Raw genomic sequence first — 19,581 nt, forward strand, 5'->3', positions numbered from 1 at the left:
AATACTCTCAACCAGTTTCACTTCATCGGGACCACAAATAACGAATAGAGTACATATATTTATTGCCGGTAGTGTTTATTGAAACGTTTCACTACATCAAAAATACAACGGAGCTTTTATCCAGAATTTATTGGAGCTTTCGAATTACAAACACTAGTGTTCTTCTCGGTTCATCTTCTGCCTGTCTCTTCGCTTCTACCATTCTACACCTTTCCCATTAATGCCTACTCGGTCCCTAGCCTCCTATCGTGTGTGCTCTCCTGGTGTGGTTCACTCAACAGAAACGTGCAATTTTCTCGTTTGCTACGCAAACGCAACGACTATTGTGCTTAATCGGCACTCAACATATTTCTTTTACGGCGGTACCGTGACCTCGCCTAGCAACAGGTATTGGCTATGTTGCGGCGGTAAATCACATGCGCATGGATTATGTTTGGAAATGAGTACTCACTTTGAATGGTCGACAATGACTTACACGACGACGGCGTCCATGTGATGGTAAACACGCGGTTCGCCGGCGGGTCGGCGGCTTGCCTAGCGGTTGATGTTGCTACTGCTGTTTGTTGAACGGATGGGATGAATCTTACATCGCGGTTCGCCGGCGGGTCGGCGGTTGGGCTAGCTGATGATGCTGCGACTGCGGTTGTCGCCTACGGATGGCTTTGCTCCGGATCGAAAAACTTACGGTCTCATGCGGCGCGACGCGGCACGTGCGTCGATGTCCGTCGGTCGTCACCAACGGAGGGAAAAACGGTTGCCTTCTCTTCTTCTTCTCTTCTCCTGTGATGCCCTGCCCAGGGCGCGCGTTGATTGGCGATCGCGTCCCTCTTCCGGCGTGCCCCGGGAAAACCTCGCAGCCTGATGGTGGGGTCAAGAATGGCCTCGACGGTTCGTTGTGGTGTCTTGGGCGTCGTAGCGGCGTGGTCGGGAATCTAGATATATAAGATGACCGTTGCACGTTGCACGTGTCAGCACTAGATTTCCACATCTAAATTGCACAAATTACCTTTTAAAAACCACCAGCACACACGATAACACACCAATATTAACTTCGCACACGACTAGCTACGATAACTATTTAAGGGAAAGGGTTTAAAGTTTAATTGCTTTGGGAAAGGGTTTTGCTAAGATTCACTGATTGAAAACACTTAATGGCTTTTACCTTAAAGAAACTACCACGGCGCGAGAACACTTGGGCCACTCCTGCCTCTTCCACGGATCAGTTTGAAGTGAATCTGATCACTTCAATAATCCTCAGATTACCCGCCGAATTAATTTCGTCACCGGAAATCACGAAGGTAATTTCGCGATACCGACGGTTGCTCTCATGCTCATAACAATCATTTTCGCGCATGTTCGCGTCTCTTCACACGAACAGCTTAAGCTAGCCACCTTTCTGTCCATGTGAAAGGGAATTCGGAAAAGGTCAATAAATCTTCAAAAGAATCCCAACAGGTCGATGCACGCCGAAGCTCATATGCAAATTTTGCGGGATCAAGCAATCTTGGGTGGCTTACGCAATTTAATCCCACGGTATCTCACCACCTGGCTTAGATCTCATTAACCATTTTATTGAGGGGAAATGCAGAAATGAACGCGAATGAACTGATATCGTGAATTTCTGTTCTTCAAATTAGACTGGTACAACCTTTTTTATTTTTCCTATTTTATTTACATTTATTTTATTTAACTAACTTTTAATTTTAGTTTATCATATTTGAAGTCATGAACAAAAAGAACGTTTAACAAGCAAGAACGTGTAAGAACCAATTAAACAAGAAACAATTAGACAATGATATTTATAATAAATGTAACGACCCGAACGTTTAAAGATCCTAAGAAAACTGATTGGGAATCCTACTCAGCTATCCTACGATCCGAAGAGTACATCATAGAAAGTCACATCAAGTCCATAACACAATTGGAAGATGCGTCCAAATCCATTAAAAACAAAATCCTTAACGCCTACCAAGAGAGCTGTCCAACTAAATCAACTAGTTCGAGTAGAGACGTTCCATGGTGGAATAAAACTCTTGAGAAGCTTAGGAAAACTGCGCGTAGGGAGTTCAATCGTGCTAAGCGAACCGGCGATTGGAGCCTATACAGAAAGGCCCTGACGAACTACAACAAAGAAATAAGGTCAGCCAAACGGAAATCGTGGATTCTAATGTGTGAAAGCATAGAGAATACACCCGTAGTGGCCAGACTCCAAAAAACTCTTTCAAAAGACCACTCTAATGGTGTTGGTAGCCTCCGAAAGACGGATGGTTCGCTCACTGTAGAGCCTGGCGATACACTGAGCGAATTGTTAAAGATCCACTTCCCTGATTCAATCTCTGAGTCGAGCATCGGCGACCAAGGCACTGGAATTGCTGTCTCAGATCCACAAGAGATCCAATCATGGGTTTCTGGGTCTAAAAAAGACGCAATAAAGGTTGCAAAGGAAGCTTTCACTCGGGCCAGGGTTGAGAGGGCTGTGAGATCTTTCGAGCCATTTAAGTCTCCTGGCATGGATGGAATATTTCCAGCGTTGATCCAAAAAGAGGAGAAAACACTGGTTCCACCATTGGTTGTGATTTTTAAGGCGAGTCTGATTTTGGGGCACATACCTAACGGTTGGCGTCAAATCCGGGCTGTCTTCATTCCGAAGGCAGGCAAGAGAGATAAAACCAACCCCAAAGCATTCAGGCCGATAAGTTTATCCTCTGTAATGCTCAAAATTATGGAAAAGGTACTATGCGAGTACATAAATCACAAATTTATGAAAGCAATGCCTTTGTCAAAAACCAATTCGCTTATCAAAGTGGAAAATCTACGATCTCGGCACTACATACGGTAGTTCAAAAAATCGAAAAACACTTAATGCAAAAGAAATTGCTCTTGTAGCATTTCTTGATATTGAGGGCGCATTCGATAACGCTTCTTATTCGTCTATAGGGTCAGCAATGTTGAGGAGAAAATTCGACCCATGCATTGTTACCTGGGTACATGCTATGCTAGCTAATCGGAAAATCTCCTCTGAGCTTAGCGGTTCATACATCACTGTTAAAGCAACAAGGGGTGTCCGCAAGGCGGAGTGCTTTCTCCTTTGTTGTGGTCACTGGTGGTGGATGAGCTTCTAGACAGCTTAGAGAGAAGAGGCTTCGAAGTGGTTGGATATGCTGATGACGTTGTCATTATTGTACGAGGCAAATTCGAAAGTGTTATCGTGGAAAGAATGCAATCTGCCCTAAATCACACTTTTTCCTGGTGTCAAAAGTATCAACTAGGCATAAATCCTACAAAAACTTCCATTATCCCTTTCACCAAACGGAGAAAGGTACAAAAAACCCCTTCTTTTGACTCAAACGCAATTAGTTTATTCAAGTGAAGTAATACATCTCGGTGTCATGCTCGACGCAATGCTTAATTGGAACTCTCATCTCCAATCAGTTGTGCGGAAAGGTCTCAATACACTTTGGGTTTGTTCAAAACCCTTGGTAAAAGATGGGGCCTAAAACCAAGTATGATCATGTGGATATATAAAACCATTGTCCGTCCCAGGACAACTTACGCTTCCCTTGTCTGGTGGCCTAAAACTAATGAGGCTGCTGCAAGGGCTAAGCTCAACAAAATCCAACGCACCGCTTGCATAGCCATCACTGGTGCAGTTCGTAGTACACCCACTTTGGCCCTAGACGCAATGCTTCACCTGCCCCGGTTAGATCAATTCATAAAGCTGGAAGCGGAAAAAGTGCTCTAAGGTTAAAGAGAACAAAAACACTGCTGTCAGGGAGACCTTACGGGTCACCTCAGCATATTAAATGAATTTGCCATAAATCCCGCAATAGGAATTTGTAGTGACTGGATGGAAACGGTAGTCAATTATGACTTACCTTACGATGTGTTCATTCCTTCCCGCCAGGAGTGGGAAGGAGGTGGACCAACGTTCCAACAGGCTCTATAAATTTCTTCACAGATGGTTCGAAAATGAATAATCTGACAGGATCCGGAATCTATGGCCCTACAACAAAAATTTCTGTCCACTTAGGACAGTGGCCCACAGTATTTCAGGCGGAAATATATGCAATATTAGAATGCGTGTTATTATGCCTGAGGAGAAAGTATAGATTTGCAAAAATATGTATTTTCTCTGACAGCCAACTTAAGTCGCTTAATAACTACACTTGTAACTCAAAGCTAGTGTGGGAATGCATTCTGGCTTTGAAAAACTTATCCATACGCAATCGAGTCTACCTATATTGGATCCCAGGACATACGGGTCTAGAGGGAAACGAGATTGCTGATGAGCTAGCCAGGAATGGATCTAATGAAAGGTTCATTGGCCCTGAGCCCTTCTGCGGGATCTCAGACTGCTCTGTAAAAATGGAACTGAACAAATATATGGTCAGTCAAATCACATCAAACTGGAATGCACTTCCCATACGAGCCAATCCAAAAGGCTCGTAACGATTAACCCCAAGAAAACCCAACAACTATTAGGTCTCAACAAAGGGATCTCAACATCTACACCGGTCTAATAACTGGACACTGCCCTGCAGATACCATCTACAAAAGATCGGAGCAATCCAAACCTCAAATTGCCGCTTCTGTGACGAGGAGAGAGAAACATCAGAACACATCCTCTGCTATTGCAGTGCACTCACCCAACGTAGGTTCAAAGTTCTCAGCAAGCCCTTTTAGGGCCTGCTGACATATGGATCTTATCCCCCAAGGACGTGGTTGGCTTCATAAAGCTAGTCTCGCCAGAATGGGGGAGTCACATACTGTAACTCAGGATCTCTATTCATCAATAATAGATGGTCTTGAGTTCAGTCGATACCAAGGTATCTCAGTGACAAACATGTTACTGAGATAACTTGCGTATTTCACAGTAAAAGGGTATATCACAATAGTCCTAAAATCTGGACGCAGTGATCTTCACCCGACAAACGAGGAAAAAAAAAAAAAAACGACCCGAAGGTTCGTTACAGCATACCGTTTACCAAAACGAACCCTGCCACACACACACACTGCCTACCCCATATATTCAACATCTCAGTGATTTCACGTGGAAGTGCAGATGACTCGTCAGCTTCTATCAAAGCGAGTATCATGTCAATATTCTCCTACCCATTCCTTAATTGACTTCCAGTCGGACACGGCCGGCGCTGGTATTGCTTATTTGTATAGGTCACCAGTTCTTACATATTGGAGATGATGTTAGTCCCAAGCTTCATCTTTTGGTTCTTTGTGTAATTATAGCTGGCCTGGCAATAACGGAAAAGCAACCGTGGACGGTCAATCATGATCATGCTCAAATAAGATTATTTCTCAAGAACGTGAAACTTATCCCATTTCAAATTAGTGGCATACTTTTCAAATTATATCAGCGTTGTGATATTTATGACTGAGAGACTTAGTTATATCCGTTTATATTTCCTTCTTCTTCTTATTGGCATTACATCCCCTACTGGAATATTGCCGCCTCGCAGCTTAGTGATCAATCAGCACTTCCACAGTTATTTACTGCGAGGTTTCTAAGCCAAAGTACCATTATTGCTTTCGTATATCATGAGGCTAACATGATGATACATTTATGTACAGGGAAATCGAGATAATTTCCAATACAAAAATTGCCTAGACCGTCACCGGGAATCGAACCCTGCCATACTTAGCATGGTCTTGTAGCCGAGCGTCTTACCGCTAGGCTAAGGAGGGCTTATATTGCCTATTTTTATGCAATTCGGCATTAAGCATTTTTAGAATCATACTAGTTGACCCAGCAGACGTTGTCCTGCATAGTAGGCGAAAATGTGCGTTGTGAACTGCCCTTGCGAAATATTTATACGGAGGATAATTTCAGTTTTTCACGATTTACTCAACCTTACTTGTGTTTGGGCGCATTAGAAAATATTGTATAAACCCGTCGGAAACTATAACGAACATATCTGCTGAAGAATTGAAGAAAATTCATCCAGCCGTTTTCGAGTTATGCGGATACGAACCATTTCCATTTATATATATATATATATATATATATATATATATATATATATATATATATATATATATATATATAGATAGATAGATTATGATAAAATATTGTTACAACATTTGAAAGATAAAATTTTATCATAATTTACTTTCTTCTTCTTCTATATATATTAGACCTCTTCATGTTTTCAAAAAGTATCAAAAATTCAACCGGTCAGCCCAGAATCATAATTCTTATGCTAAAATAAGCCTCCTGTCAAGTTTTCAGCTAATTTGGAAAAAAATTCGAGGTGGCTCAAGTCAATTTAGTGTTTTGAGCTATTTTTAATTTTGAAAAAAAATCTAACAAGAGATATAAACGCCGAAAACTATCGGAATAACTTCTATACGAAAGCTTTTTTTGTGCTCTACAAGTCTTGTGAACATAGCGATTCGTTCCGTTCCCGTTTTGACCATGTTAAAGTGATTTTCGAGCTTTAAAGTTCATAAAAACACTGTTTCCCTTGAAAGTCGTCGTTCTACTTTTTTTTTTGAATTTATAACAAATCATTGCTATTTTATTATATTATTATTCCTATTTTTTTCCTGGACATTTGAGTAATATAATTGCCAATGTGCGATCTACCGTTAAATTCTTAAAAATCAGAAGCTGAACATTTGTCATAAATTTGCACGTTAGGATTTCTTCAAACAAGTTATTTGAGCAATACTTAAATCAAATCATATGATATTTGATGCTTACAACAAACAACTTCCAAATTTGGTTCCCTTCACCATATGTCTGTATGCTTTCATATATATTTAGAAGAGTTTGAGTTAGAGTTTGCATTTCCTTTGAGGCATTTAAGGATGTTATCAATCATTTAGTCATTTGCGTTCGATCAACCTCATTCCAAAAGCTGAATTTCAAAATGTGTTGTATGGTGGACTTCTAGTGCGAAAGTTTTTCTACAAATCTGACTAATGGGTCGTTATAGCTATAGACTAGTAACGGAGTTATAGCTATAGTTACAGTAGCTTAGACTAAATGTCTAAATGATAACAAAATTCCAATCATTTAGTTTGCAGGGCTGTTACAAAATGATTAAATTCCAAACCGCGAAATCGGCGACTAGCAAAATGGAATCCGAGACTACACTCAAATAAAAACGCACATTACATATATATGCCCTGCACCTAGAATATGACCAGTTACTTTCATACTTGAAAACTATGTGCAACGCTAATGAATTATTGCCGAAATCACCAAGATGAATTTTAAGTGCAGCCTTTTGAATCAAATTAAGAAGCTTGAATGAATTATATTTATGAGAGTAATGGAAATAATAGTGTTATGGCCTTACTATATTCAGATTAGGAACATATAAAATATACTCCAAATTAAATTGCTATTTTTAATAGCAATGGTAATATGAAAAACAAGTGATTAACTTAATCATGTTGATAATATATTATGTAGACATTTGAATATAGTGTTATTTTATTCATAGTAGTAAAACCTTTTTGGTTATTTCATTGTGGTGACGAAAATTTAAAAAAAATCGATTGTTGTCGATTATTCTGTGAAGGGGCGATGGCACCAAGTACAAGTACGACACGGATGATACGTTTGATGTACGAAGCCCTCTTAGTTTCACGACTGGAATCCCATCCTGCTGGCTACATTCGTAAAAATTATTGGCACTTCCGTTGTACCGGCCCGGATTAACTGATCTGATGATTTCAATAAAAATTTTGCTCGTTGTACCTGAGTCCCTCTTCATTAGTTCCCCATATATGGCCTAAGGTTGATTTTAACTACGGCATCCAACAATATTAAGAATTTTGTTTGGTTCACAAAAATATAAATTTTGAAAAATTACGACTTCTTTCTACCGGGCTATCAGGTCAAAACTGTTGGTTCCGCCGAATTTGCGCAGAAGCCCTTTATAAAAAAATAATGTATCCGAATGCCGTTGCTGTAATTCTGCCTGTAATACAATTACAGAAGGATGTTATAAACAGAAATTAGTAATATAATTAATTACCTCTAGTCGAGCCTAGAGTAGTTTCATCCGAGGCGTCAACAGCATTCCACAACAATTTTAATGTGTATGAAGTTAAATATTCTTCATTTTCTTCATAACTGGTACAATTAAAAATATTGGGGTGTTCATGTTTATTATTTTGGTACACTTCAAATCTATTTTGTACACAATATACTTTAAAAATTCAATTCATATATTTTATTAGTCGTACATAAAATGAAAATTCTTCCCCTATCTTATAATCTATGCGCTTTGTTTAATTTGAGTGTACAAAAACAAAACCGCGACAAACACATTTCAATGCAAAATTTTAATACTGTTGCTTTTCAATATTTAACTAAAATTATGTCCTAAGGTCTCCAAACTGTCGAGGGGTATAATAAAAACCCAACTTAATTCACCGAGTGGTGATACTGCCTTTCTCGCATTTAGCCAAGACACCAACCTTATATGGCGCTTATATAGTTCGATTCTATTTTCTTAATAACTTTCAAACGCAATGGTCGATCGTTATCAAATTCAATAGTGATCAACAAGGCTTTGTCCCCTGTCGAATGCAACTTGTTGCGAGAAAATCGGTTAAGAATTACTATATGAAAAAGTGGCTAATGTTTTTCGGTTTTCGTGTGCACACACACACATACACACGGACAGACAGACATTTGTTCAGCTCGACGAGCTGAGTCGATTGGTATATAACATCATGGGTCTCCGAAGCTTCTATAAAAAGTTCGATTTTGGAGTGAAATGATAGCCTTTCGGTACAACTTTGTTGCATGAGCATGAGCATGAGCATGATTGACCGCCCACGGTTGCTACTCCGTTATTGCCAGGTCAGCTGTAATTACACAGAGAACCAACAGATGATGTTTGGGACTAACATCATCCTCAATGTGTAAAAACTGGTGACCCAAATTCAAGCAATACCAGCGCCGGCCGTGTCCGAATGCAGGTCAATTAGGGAATAGGTAGGAAACTGTTGACGTGATACTCGCTTTGATGGAAGCCGACGAGTCATCTGCACTTCCACGAGAAATCACTGGGATGTTGGATATACGGGGTAGGGAGTGTGGCAGGGTTCGTTTTGGTAAACGGTATGCCGGGTGTAGCGTGTAGTTTGATCTAGAGGGAAAAAAACACAATCGTACGCACGCTAGTTATTTGACTTACGACCGCACAATGCAGAACAACATATTTTGATGATCGCGCGATCGTTCTGCGTGCTAAAGGAAAAACGAACGCATCAGCACTATAGTTTTACTTGCTATTTGATTTACTCACCCGCACAACGCAGAACAAAATATTTTAATGATCGCGCGATCGTTCTGCAGGCTAGAGGAAACACGATCGGACGCGCACTACACAGAAAAATTAAAGCACCGAAAAAAACACAAGTACAAAGAACAACGTTTTATTTTTCAACTCTCACTTCCCGTATAAATATTATTAAGGATTGAAAACATGATCGAACGTGCACTCGTGCGTTACCCAAATAAAACTTCAAACTGTTGCATTTTCTCATATGCAATTTTCTAATATGGATCCAATATTTTTCTCTCTGAATATACACTTTTTGGATACATATAACCAACACTCACATGAATTTTAACTATTTTTTATTTAGTTATCTTCAAATTCATCCACACATTTGCTCTCCCGTTGTCATCCCGCTGTCAACATCGCATCTTTCTAGTTGTCATCATCGTATGCGGATTTGTTTATCGCCCTTACACCAACTTGGAAATCACACAGGTCGGCATGACGACACCCACCTAAACAACATTGTTTGGAAAACTATTTTAATATTCCTTACATATCACAATCTTTATGTTCAGTTGAATGAACTATTTCATTAAGTTAAAAATTATTGAACAAACTATATTTTGCCAAAAAGTTTCACAATTTAAACAGTCCATATGGTTCATCTGGTTCAATTATTAAACAAAGCCGCTCAGATCGACACAATTGTAATTCTATTCAAAGTCCTGTCAGCACTAGCACAAGTTGCACAGTGACCAGCAGCCAAACCGTTGATATACAAATAACGATGAATGCCCACGACACATCCTTACCCTACCCAATCCAATCCAATTTTCACACCAAAGCTAGAACACTTCAACGCACTTCAATAATCACTCACTTTCCATGATTTAACAACGCTGAATTCTACTAATTAAACACCCCGCACAAATTATTACATATCATACAAATGGTATGCACACTCTTTACACTTTCATGGGCGCTCGGAATATTTGTTCTATATTATTTCATTCCTCCTATTATTAAAATTTATTAAATAAACGCAGCATTTCAAATAATGAGATCTAACATATGTACGCCACACAGGGCACAAAGACACCTGAAATTCTAGATCGCATATCTACTTAATTATTGGTGGCTTCAATATCCCACTCAGTGCAGCTTGACAAAAAATACAAATTAAACGACTAATACCAAAATAATAACAGAGGTTTGATGGCATTATGTGCATAAAAAGAAAAACTCACCGAAGACGTTTGGTATACAATCAATAAATGTTCAGAACAAACCGTAAAACTCGTCTAACCAAACGTATCGTCGTCGTCCTTTCGACCAATCTATAGCCTTGCCAAGCATCTCTGGCCACTTTCATCCGTCGTAAAGCTTAGTATGCAGTTCTCAAGGAAAATGCTCAAGGAAAACTTGGTCTAATTACCAAAGTAATTTTGACCTTACGTAATACAGAAAGTAGGCGAAAAATAAATTATTTTCTGTCCTCTGTCGTAAGTCAATTTGGCAAAATGTCATCAAGCTGGTAAGTAGCTGTAAATAATTGTAAATTCAAAAAAAAAAATATTATACTTTTTTTAACAGAATTTTCAACACTTTCACAGTATTGTGGTTGCTGGAAATCAAGCGGAAAAAGAAGAATGCGAAATTCCGTGCCGATAGGATTCTCAAAGGGACATATTTGCTTCTGAGTGCGTTGGCTTTTTTTTCTGAAAGTCCTGTCCTTATAATCTAGGCGACTCTAACAAGAAACCATCATTTCCCCTCAAATTCATCCAGAGATTTCTCCTGATATTCCCGGTAAACTCTCTAGCATTTCCGTCGAAATTCCCTGCAAGACTTGACTCTCAGGGGTAGACAACAGCTGAGTAATTGTAGTACGAGAATGATTGGATAATTATTTAAGAAGCTCTAATAGATCGCTCCCTTGTGAATAGCTACTAATATTTTTTATTTGTAGTTTGAAGATTTGGCCGAAGATTTGCAACAAACCGAACATCTCAATCACCATACTAGTAACATGACTGTACTAGGAAAGAAAGGGTTTACCTTCCTGTGTTGCGTTGGTCGCCGGTGTTGCATGCGCATATTATTGATCCCGAAAACCCCGTAGCATTTCAAAAACTGTTCATCACAGAAAGACGCGGTATTTTAATAATCCATTGTAAACAACGAAGGATCCATTGTTGAATCTCCAAGTTATGCTTGTTGCTTGACCAAAAGTTGATTCTTAAAAAGATGATTTTCTATAATAATTTTCAAATGCAAACAATACAATGAATATCCATTCTGATGGCACAATGCTTCAGTCGACAGACCAGTTGTACAGATAAAGTAATCGACTATGTGCAATATCACCGTTTTTCAAAAGATTGAAATTATTCAGTAGTTAGTGCGTTTTTTAACCTTGAGATGATTTTTAAAGACTCTTCAAAGTACTCTTCGAAAAGCTTAGATCTCTCGTGTCGACGGAAAGCATCAAAGGCATCAGATATCTCAGAATACATTTAATGTTCCTCGAGAGGTGAAAGAAACATGATCTGGCTCTGATAGTCTCTTTTAATTGTAGTGACAAGTGGCATGAGGACACCACTATAAGAATCTTCGTTTATCTCCCGCAGACAATCTAGTAGTAGTGAACTACAAAAATTCATCAATGTGGCTCTCTGGAGCTATTCGAGTTACTTCATCAGTGTTCAAAATCAATAGAAATAAGCTTCCCATGGTGTGTTACGGAGTAACCCCCATAAGACCCCATATAAGGCTCAATGCCCACATAGCGTCTTTTCAACGCAACGTTCACGCTGCGTTAAAAGAACGCAGGTATGCACCGGGAAAAAGCGGTAACGCAGCGTCGCCGTGGTGGTCTCACATCATATTTGGAATTATTTTGACGATTCTTACAGGAAACCATCAAGAAATTTCCAGCAAATTTATCCACGAAATTCTTCTGATATTCCCGGGAATTTCTCCAGCACTACTGTCAAATTCCCTGGTTTAAATTCTTTACGGGAGAACAATACAAGTTTTTCCAGGCTGAAAAATCCTAAAAAAAGACTACATATCCCGCTAAATCAACGACATATCTTGTGCGGATTTTGTCGTCTTTTCCAGGATTTTCCGCTTGGAAAAGCTTGTGTCGTTCTATTTGCGAAAAATCCCTCCAGGAATATCTTCGGAAATTTTCCCCGGAATTCCTTCGGAAGTTCTACTCCGGAACTATCCCAGTGATTCCTACGGAGGTTTCACCAGGAATTTCTTCTAAGGTTCTCTCCGGATTTCCTCCGGAGGGTTCCTCCCGGAGCTCTTTCTGATGCCCCCCTCCCCGTTCCACCGGAAATAACGCCTGAAATTCTTCAAGTATTTCTTCGGAAAATTCCCCAAAATTCATTCGGAAATATTCTATGAGTTTTTTTTTACATATTCCCGGGATATGTAATTAAAAGTTTCTCTAGGCGTTCCTCCGGAAACCTCTCTATTGGATCTTCATTTAATTCCCCCAGGACTTCTTAATTGATTTTTCCAAGAATTTCCGGAAGAACTCCGATAAACCCTTCTGAAATTCCTCCAGAAAATCCTCGTGGAATCCCTGCGGAAATTGCACACTGAACGAACCCCAGGAAGTTCAGCACCGGAGATTTTGCAGATGATCCCCCAGGTAATCCTCCGGAAGTTCCATCAGATTCCTCCGAAAGTTCCCTTCAAAATTTTTCAGGACGTTTACCTCGGAATTCCTTCGGAAGTATTTCCCGGAAATTTTCCTCGAAAGTTCCCCTCTAAAATCCTTCAGAAATCCCTTCCTGAGTTCCCCCCGGAATATCTACACTACTAAAAATCCACACATATTTATTGGCAAAAATCCATAGATTTCACTTATGATGTATATCAGCGCACACATAACCATTCTCCAGGCGAACTACTAATAAAATATATCTCCAAATAAACTTTATGTGTGGTCTCAAATTAGCAATTATTTAATTTATGTGTGGTTCTATATCGATTATATTAGGGTGGAGCTATTGCAAAAATTTATATCGGCGACACATATATCTTATATAGATATTTTTGGCAGTGTAGACGGAATTCTTCCGGAAGATCCCCCGGAATTCATCCAAAAATTCCATCAGCAAGTCATTCAGAATTTCCCAGGTGTTCCTTTACAAGCTCTCAAGAAATCCCTTCATAAACTTATCCACGAATTCCCCGGAAATCTCCCTATTAAACCTTTATCAAATTCTCCCAGGAATTCTTCACAGTATTTTCCAAAAATTTCCGAAAGAACTCCTCAGAAGACTCCTTGAGAAATTCTTCCGGAAAAGCCACGTGGGGTTCCTCTTAAAGGTTCCAGCTCTGAAAGTTCCCTAGGAAGTTCCCCTAAAATCCTTCGGAAGTGCATACTTCCGAAAGTTCTCCCCGCAATTCATCCAGAATTATCCCTTAGAATTCCTCCGGACATTTCAACTGAACTTCCTTCGAAATTCCCAGGAGTTCCTTTACAAATTTCGAAAAAAAATCCTTTGGAAACTTCTCCCTGGTCTAAATTCTTTACGGGTAACAACACAAGTTTTTCCAAGCTGAAGAATCCTAAAAAAAGACTACATATCCCGCTAAATCAACGACATATCTTGTGCGGATTTTGTCGTCTTTTCCAGGATTTTCCGCTTGGAAAAGCTTGTGTCGTTCCACTTGCGAAAAATCCCACCAGGAATATCTTCGGAAATTTTCCCCGGAATTCCTTCGGAAGTTCTACTCCGAAACTATCCCAGTGATTCCTACGGAGGTTCCACAAGCAATTTCTTCTAAGGTTCTCTCCGGATTTCCTCCGGAGGGTTCCTCCCGGAGCTCTTTCTGATGCCCCCTCCCGTTCCACCGGAAATAACGCCTGAAATTCTTCAAGTATTTCTTCGGAAATTTCCCCAAAATTCATTCGGAAATATTGTATGAGTTTTTTTTTACAAATTCCCGGGAAATGTAATTAAAAGTTTCTCTAGGTGTTCCTCCGGAAACCTCTCTATTGGATCTTCATTTAATTCCCCCAGGAATTCTTAATTGATTTTTCCAAGAATTTCCGGAAGAACTCCGATAAGTCCTTCTGAAATTCCTCCAGAAAATCCTCGTGGAATTCCTGCGGAAATTGCACACCAAACGAACCCCAGTATGTTCAGCACCGAAGATTTTGCAGATGATCCCCCAGATGAAGATCCTTCGGAAGTTCCTTCAGATTCCTCCGAAAGTTCCCTTCAAAAATTTTCAGGACGTTTACCTCGGAACTCCTTCGGAAGTATTTCCCGAAAATTTTCCTCGAAAGTTTTCCTCTAAAATCCTTCAGAAATCCCTCCCTGATTTCCTCCAAGATTTCCCCCCGGAAGATCTCGACGGAACTCTTCTGGAAGATCCCCCGGAATTCATCCAAAAATTGTGTTCCTTTACAAGCTCTCAAGAAATCCCTTTATAAACTTATCCACGAATTCCCCGGAAATCTCCCTATTAAACCTTTATCAAATTCTCCCAGGAATTCTTCACAGGATTTTCCAAAAATTTCCGAAAGAACTCCTCAGAAGACTCCTTGAGAAATTCTTCCGGAAAAGTCACGTGGGGTCCTCTGGAAAGTTCCAGCTCTGAAAGTTCCCTAGGAAGTTCCCCCTAAAATCCTTCGGAAGTTCCTTCCTGCATACTTCCGCAATTCATCCAGAATAACCCCTTGGAATTCCTCCGGACATTTCATCTGAACTTTCTTTCGAAACCCCCAGGAGTTCCTTTACAAATTCCGAAAAAAACTCCTTTGGAAACTCCTTCAGGAATTCCCCCGGATTTTTTCCATTATTTCCTCTGTAAATCCCCTCAGATACTCCTTCAAAATTTGCCAGGCGTTCCTGAGGAACTCGCTTGAAGATTCTTCCAGGAACTTCGAAACTTCGATAGAAATTACTCGGTAATTCCTTCTGCTACTTCTCTAAGAAATTGCCTTAGAAATTCCCTCGGAAATTCGTTCAGAAATTACCTCAGGAGTTTTCTCAGGAGCTTAACCAGGAAGTTCTATGGGAATTTTCCCATGCATTTCACCAGAAATATCCACCCCTAATCTCCTAAATAGTTCTCGCATCAGAATATGGCCCAAAATTTTACCGGAGATTCTTCATGAGTTTTTTTTTAGAAATTCCTCTTATTACTCCGAAAAGTGTACGGAAATTCCTCTTAAAATTCATCCTAAACTATCCAGCAATTCATTTAGAAGTTCTGCCAAATATTCCGTAGGGATACCGAATTTTTTTTCTTCGGTTAAAATTTTCGAAAAAGTTCCTGGATCGCAGGGTGATTTTTCGATGAAGTTCTTCCTTTCAAAAATGTGAGATCCCTTGCAGCAATTCAAGGTGAAATTCTATGTTATGGACATTTTTAAGTAAATTCCTAAAGAATTTGTGGAGGAATTTTCGACGGTATTCCTGGAGAATTTTTCGATGGAATTCTATTTTGTAGTGTATCATGGGCGTAACCAAGGGGGGACAGGGGGGCCGTCCCCCCCCTAAATTGTGGAAAGATTGAACGGGTACTGAAATGAATTCCCTCAAACATGCGCACTTTACGATCCAATCATATACAGAAATAGGTGGTTGAAATTCAAAATCCCAAAACTTATTAGGGCATCCAGGATCCATAATATATGAAAGTTCAAAACAACTCGAAACATTTCGGACTCAAAAATTCTCCTTGAAATCCTTCTAGCAGCTAGAAGCCCTAGAAGCCCCTGAGAACTTCTGAATTCCTCCGGAAAGTTATCCACAAATTCCTCTGAAAATCGTTCGAAAATCCTTCTCATGTAATTGTAATTCCTCCTTATCTAGAAACCTCCCACTAATTTTTTTAGGAAATTCACGAGGAAATTCCTTGAAGATTTCTTTTCTTCTCTCCAAGATTTACTTCTAGATATTTCTTCGGCTATTCTCTCTTCAGGAAGAATCCGGCATTTCCTTCAGGCATGCATTCGAGAGTTCCGTCAAGAATACATACGGAATTTCTTCCCAAAATTCTACCAGAAGTTTCTTCAAAAATTTATGACGGAAATCCTCCGATTTAGCTCCATAATTTCACTTGTAAATCTATAAGAAATTCCTTCGGAAATTCTCCTAGGAACTTCTCCGGGCATTCCTCTCGGAACTTCTCCGGGCATTCCTCTCGGAACTCTTCCTCGGAACTCGGAACTCGGAAGAATTCCTGGAGGAACTTGCGGAGGAACTCCTGGATGAACTTCCGGAGGAATTCCTGGAAGAATTTCTGGAGGCATTCCTGGAGGAACTTCCGGAGAAATTCCTGGAGGAACTTCCGGAGGAATTCCTGGAGGAACTTCCGGAGGAATTCCTGGAGGAACTTACGGAGGAATTCCTGGAGGAACTTCCGGAGGAATTCCTGGAGGAACTTCCGGAGGAATTCCTGGAAGAACTTCCGGAGGAATTCCTGGAGGAACTTCCGGAGGAATTCCTGGAGGAACTTCCGGAGGAATTCCTGGAGGAACTTCCGGAGGAATTCCTGGAGGAACTTCCGGAGGAATTCCTGGAGGAACTTCCGGAGGAATTCCTGAAGGAATTTCCGGAGGAATTCCTGAAGGAACTTCCGGAGGAATTCCTGAAGGAACTTCCGGAGGAATTCCTGAAGGAACTTCAGGAGGAATTCCTGAAGGAACTTCAGGAGGAATTCCTGAAGGAACTTCCGGAGGAATTCCTGAAGGAATTTCGGAAGGAATTCTTGTAGGAACTTCCGGAGGAATTCCTGAAGGAACTTCCGGAGGAATTCCTGAAGCAACTTCTGGTGGAATTCCTGATGGAACCTTCGGAGGAATTCCTGAAGGAACTTCCGGAGGAATTCCTGGAGGAACTTCGGAAGAATTCCTGGAAGGAACTTCGGAGAATTCCTGGAGGTACTTTCTGAGAAACGCCTGGAGAAACTTCCGGAGGAATTCCTGAAGGAATTTCGAGCGGAATTCCTGGAGGAACTTCCGAGGTAGTTCCTGGAGGAACGTAGGAATTCCCAGCGGAACTTCCGGAAGAATTCCTAGAGGAACTTCCGGAGGAATTTCTGGAGGAACTTCCGGAGGAATTCCTGGAGGAACTTCCGGAGGAATTCCTGGAGGAACTTCCGGAGGAATTCCTGGAGGAACTTTCGAAGGAATTCCTGGAGGAACTTCCGGAGGAATTCCTGGAGGAACTTCGGAGGAATTCCTGGAGGAACTTCCGGAGGAATTCCTGGAGGAACTTCCGGAGGAATTCCTGGAGGAACTTCTGGAGGAATTCCTGGAGGAACTTCCGAAGGAATTCCTGGAGGAACTTCGGAGGAAATCCTGGAGGAATTTCGGAGGAAATCCTGCAGGAACTTCCGGAGGAATTCCTGAAGGAATTTCCGGAGGAATTCCTGAAGGAACTTCCGGAGGAATTCCTGAAGGAACTTCCGGAGGAATTCCTGAAGGAACTTCCGGAGGAATTCCTGAAGGAACTTCCGGAGGAATTCCTGAAGGAACTTCCGGAAGAATTCCTGGAGAAACTTCCGGAGGAATTCCTGAAGGAACTTCCGCAGGAATTCCTGGAGGAACTTCCGGAGGAATTCCTGGAGGAACTTCCGGAGGAATTCCTGGAGGAACTTCCGGAGTAATTCCTGGCGGAACTTCCGGAGGAATTCCTGGAGCAACTTCTGGAGGAATTTCAGGAGGAACTTCGGTAGGAATTTTTGGACGAACTTCCGGAGGAATTCCTGGAGGAACTTCCGGAGGAATTCCTGGAGGAACTTCCGGAGGAATTCCTGGAGGAACTTCCGGAGGAATTCCTGGAGGAACTTCCGGAGGAATTCCTGGAGGAACTTCCGGAGGAATTCCTGGAGGAACTTCCGGAGGAATTCCTGGAGGAACTTCCGGAGGAATTCCTGGAGGAACTTCCGGAGGAATTCCTGGAGGAACTTCCGGAGGAATTCCTGGAGGAACTTCCAGAGGAATTCCTGGAGGAATTCCTGGAGGAACTTCCGGAGGAATTCCTGGAGGAACTTCCGGAGGAATTCCTGGAGGAACTTCCGGAGGAATTCCTGGAGGAACTTCCGAAGGAATTCCTGGAGGAACTTCCGAAGGAATTCCTGGAAGAACTTCCGAAGGAATTCCTGGAGGAACTTCCGAAGGAATTCCTGGAGGAACTTCCGAAGGAATTCCTGGAGGAACGGAGGAACTTCCGAAGGAATTCCTGGAGGAACTTCCGAAGGAATTCCTGGAGGAACTTCGGAAGGAATTTCTGGAGGAACTTCCGAAGGAATTCCTGGAGGAACTTCCGAAGGAATTCCTGGAGGAACTTCCGAAGGAATTCCTGGAGGAACTTCCGAAGGAATTCCTGGAGGAACTTACGGAGGAATTCCTGGAGGAACTTACGGAGGAATTCCTGGAGGAACTTACGGAGGAATTCCTGGAGGAACTTACGGAGGAATTCCTGGAGGAACTTACGGAGGAATTCCTGGAGGAACTTACGGAGGAATTCCTGGAGGAACTTCCGGAGGAATTCCTGGAGGAACTTCCGGAGGAATTCCTGGAGGAACTTCCGGAGGAATTCCTGGAGGAACTTCCGGAGGAATTCCTGGAGGAACTTCCGGAGGAATTCCTGGAGGAACTTCCGGAGGAATTCAGGAGCAATTCCTGTAGAAACTTCCGGAAGAATTCTTGGAGGAACTTCCGGAGAAATTCCTGGAGGAACTTCCGAAAGAATTCCTGGAGGAAAATTCTTCTTCTTAAGGAACTTCCGACAAACTGATCCATACTTCAGAATAGTTTGGAAAAATTAGAGCAATTAGAGTGTGCTTCCAGGATTTGTATATATCCATACATTGAATGCTATCAGATTTGCATCGAGCGCAGTTAACCTGGTAGACCTATTGATCCACACTCCAGAACAAATTGGAGAACCTACACCATCTGGTATGCGTATATCTAAGTTGCAAATTATACGCTTGGACTCTGTGGACTTGTATGGACTTGACCTATTGATTTGAGACAGTTGTCGAGCGCAGTTGACCTGGTTGACCAATTGATCTAAATTCCTGAACAGTTTGGAAAACATAGAACATCTAGTTGGGATATAACTGAATCGCTTATCATACGCGTGGGCTCTACGGACTAGTATGGACATGACTGGTCTATATCAGATGGCTATCGAGCGCAGTAAACCTGGTAGACCAATTGACCCAATCTCCAGAACAGTTTAAATAGTCTAGAACATCTGGTGTGTTATATCTGAGTTGCAAATCATATGCGTGGGCTCTAAGGACTTGTATCGGCTTGACTGGTTGA

General features: G+C 41.2%; 1 long non-coding RNA gene across 2 annotated transcripts; it reads left to right on the forward strand.

The window, feature by feature from the left end:
- Positions 1–10,753: 10,753 nt before the first annotated feature.
- Positions 10,754–11,563, forward strand: LOC134225936 (uncharacterized). 2 transcript variants are annotated; one of them, XR_009983357.1, is made up of 3 exons: positions 10,754–10,797; positions 10,877–11,072; positions 11,233–11,563. It is a non-coding gene; the product is annotated as an uncharacterized LOC134225936 (long non-coding RNA). The 2 variants fall into 2 exon arrangements; XR_009983358.1 differs by having other exon boundaries at positions 10,773–10,797; positions 10,857–11,072.
- The last annotated feature ends 8,018 nt before the right edge of the window (positions 11,564–19,581 follow it).

Source organism: Armigeres subalbatus, chromosome 3, assembly GCF_024139115.2.
Source record: "Armigeres subalbatus isolate Guangzhou_Male chromosome 3, GZ_Asu_2, whole genome shotgun sequence".
NCBI classification, from domain to species: domain Eukaryota; kingdom Metazoa; phylum Arthropoda; class Insecta; order Diptera; family Culicidae; genus Armigeres; species Armigeres subalbatus.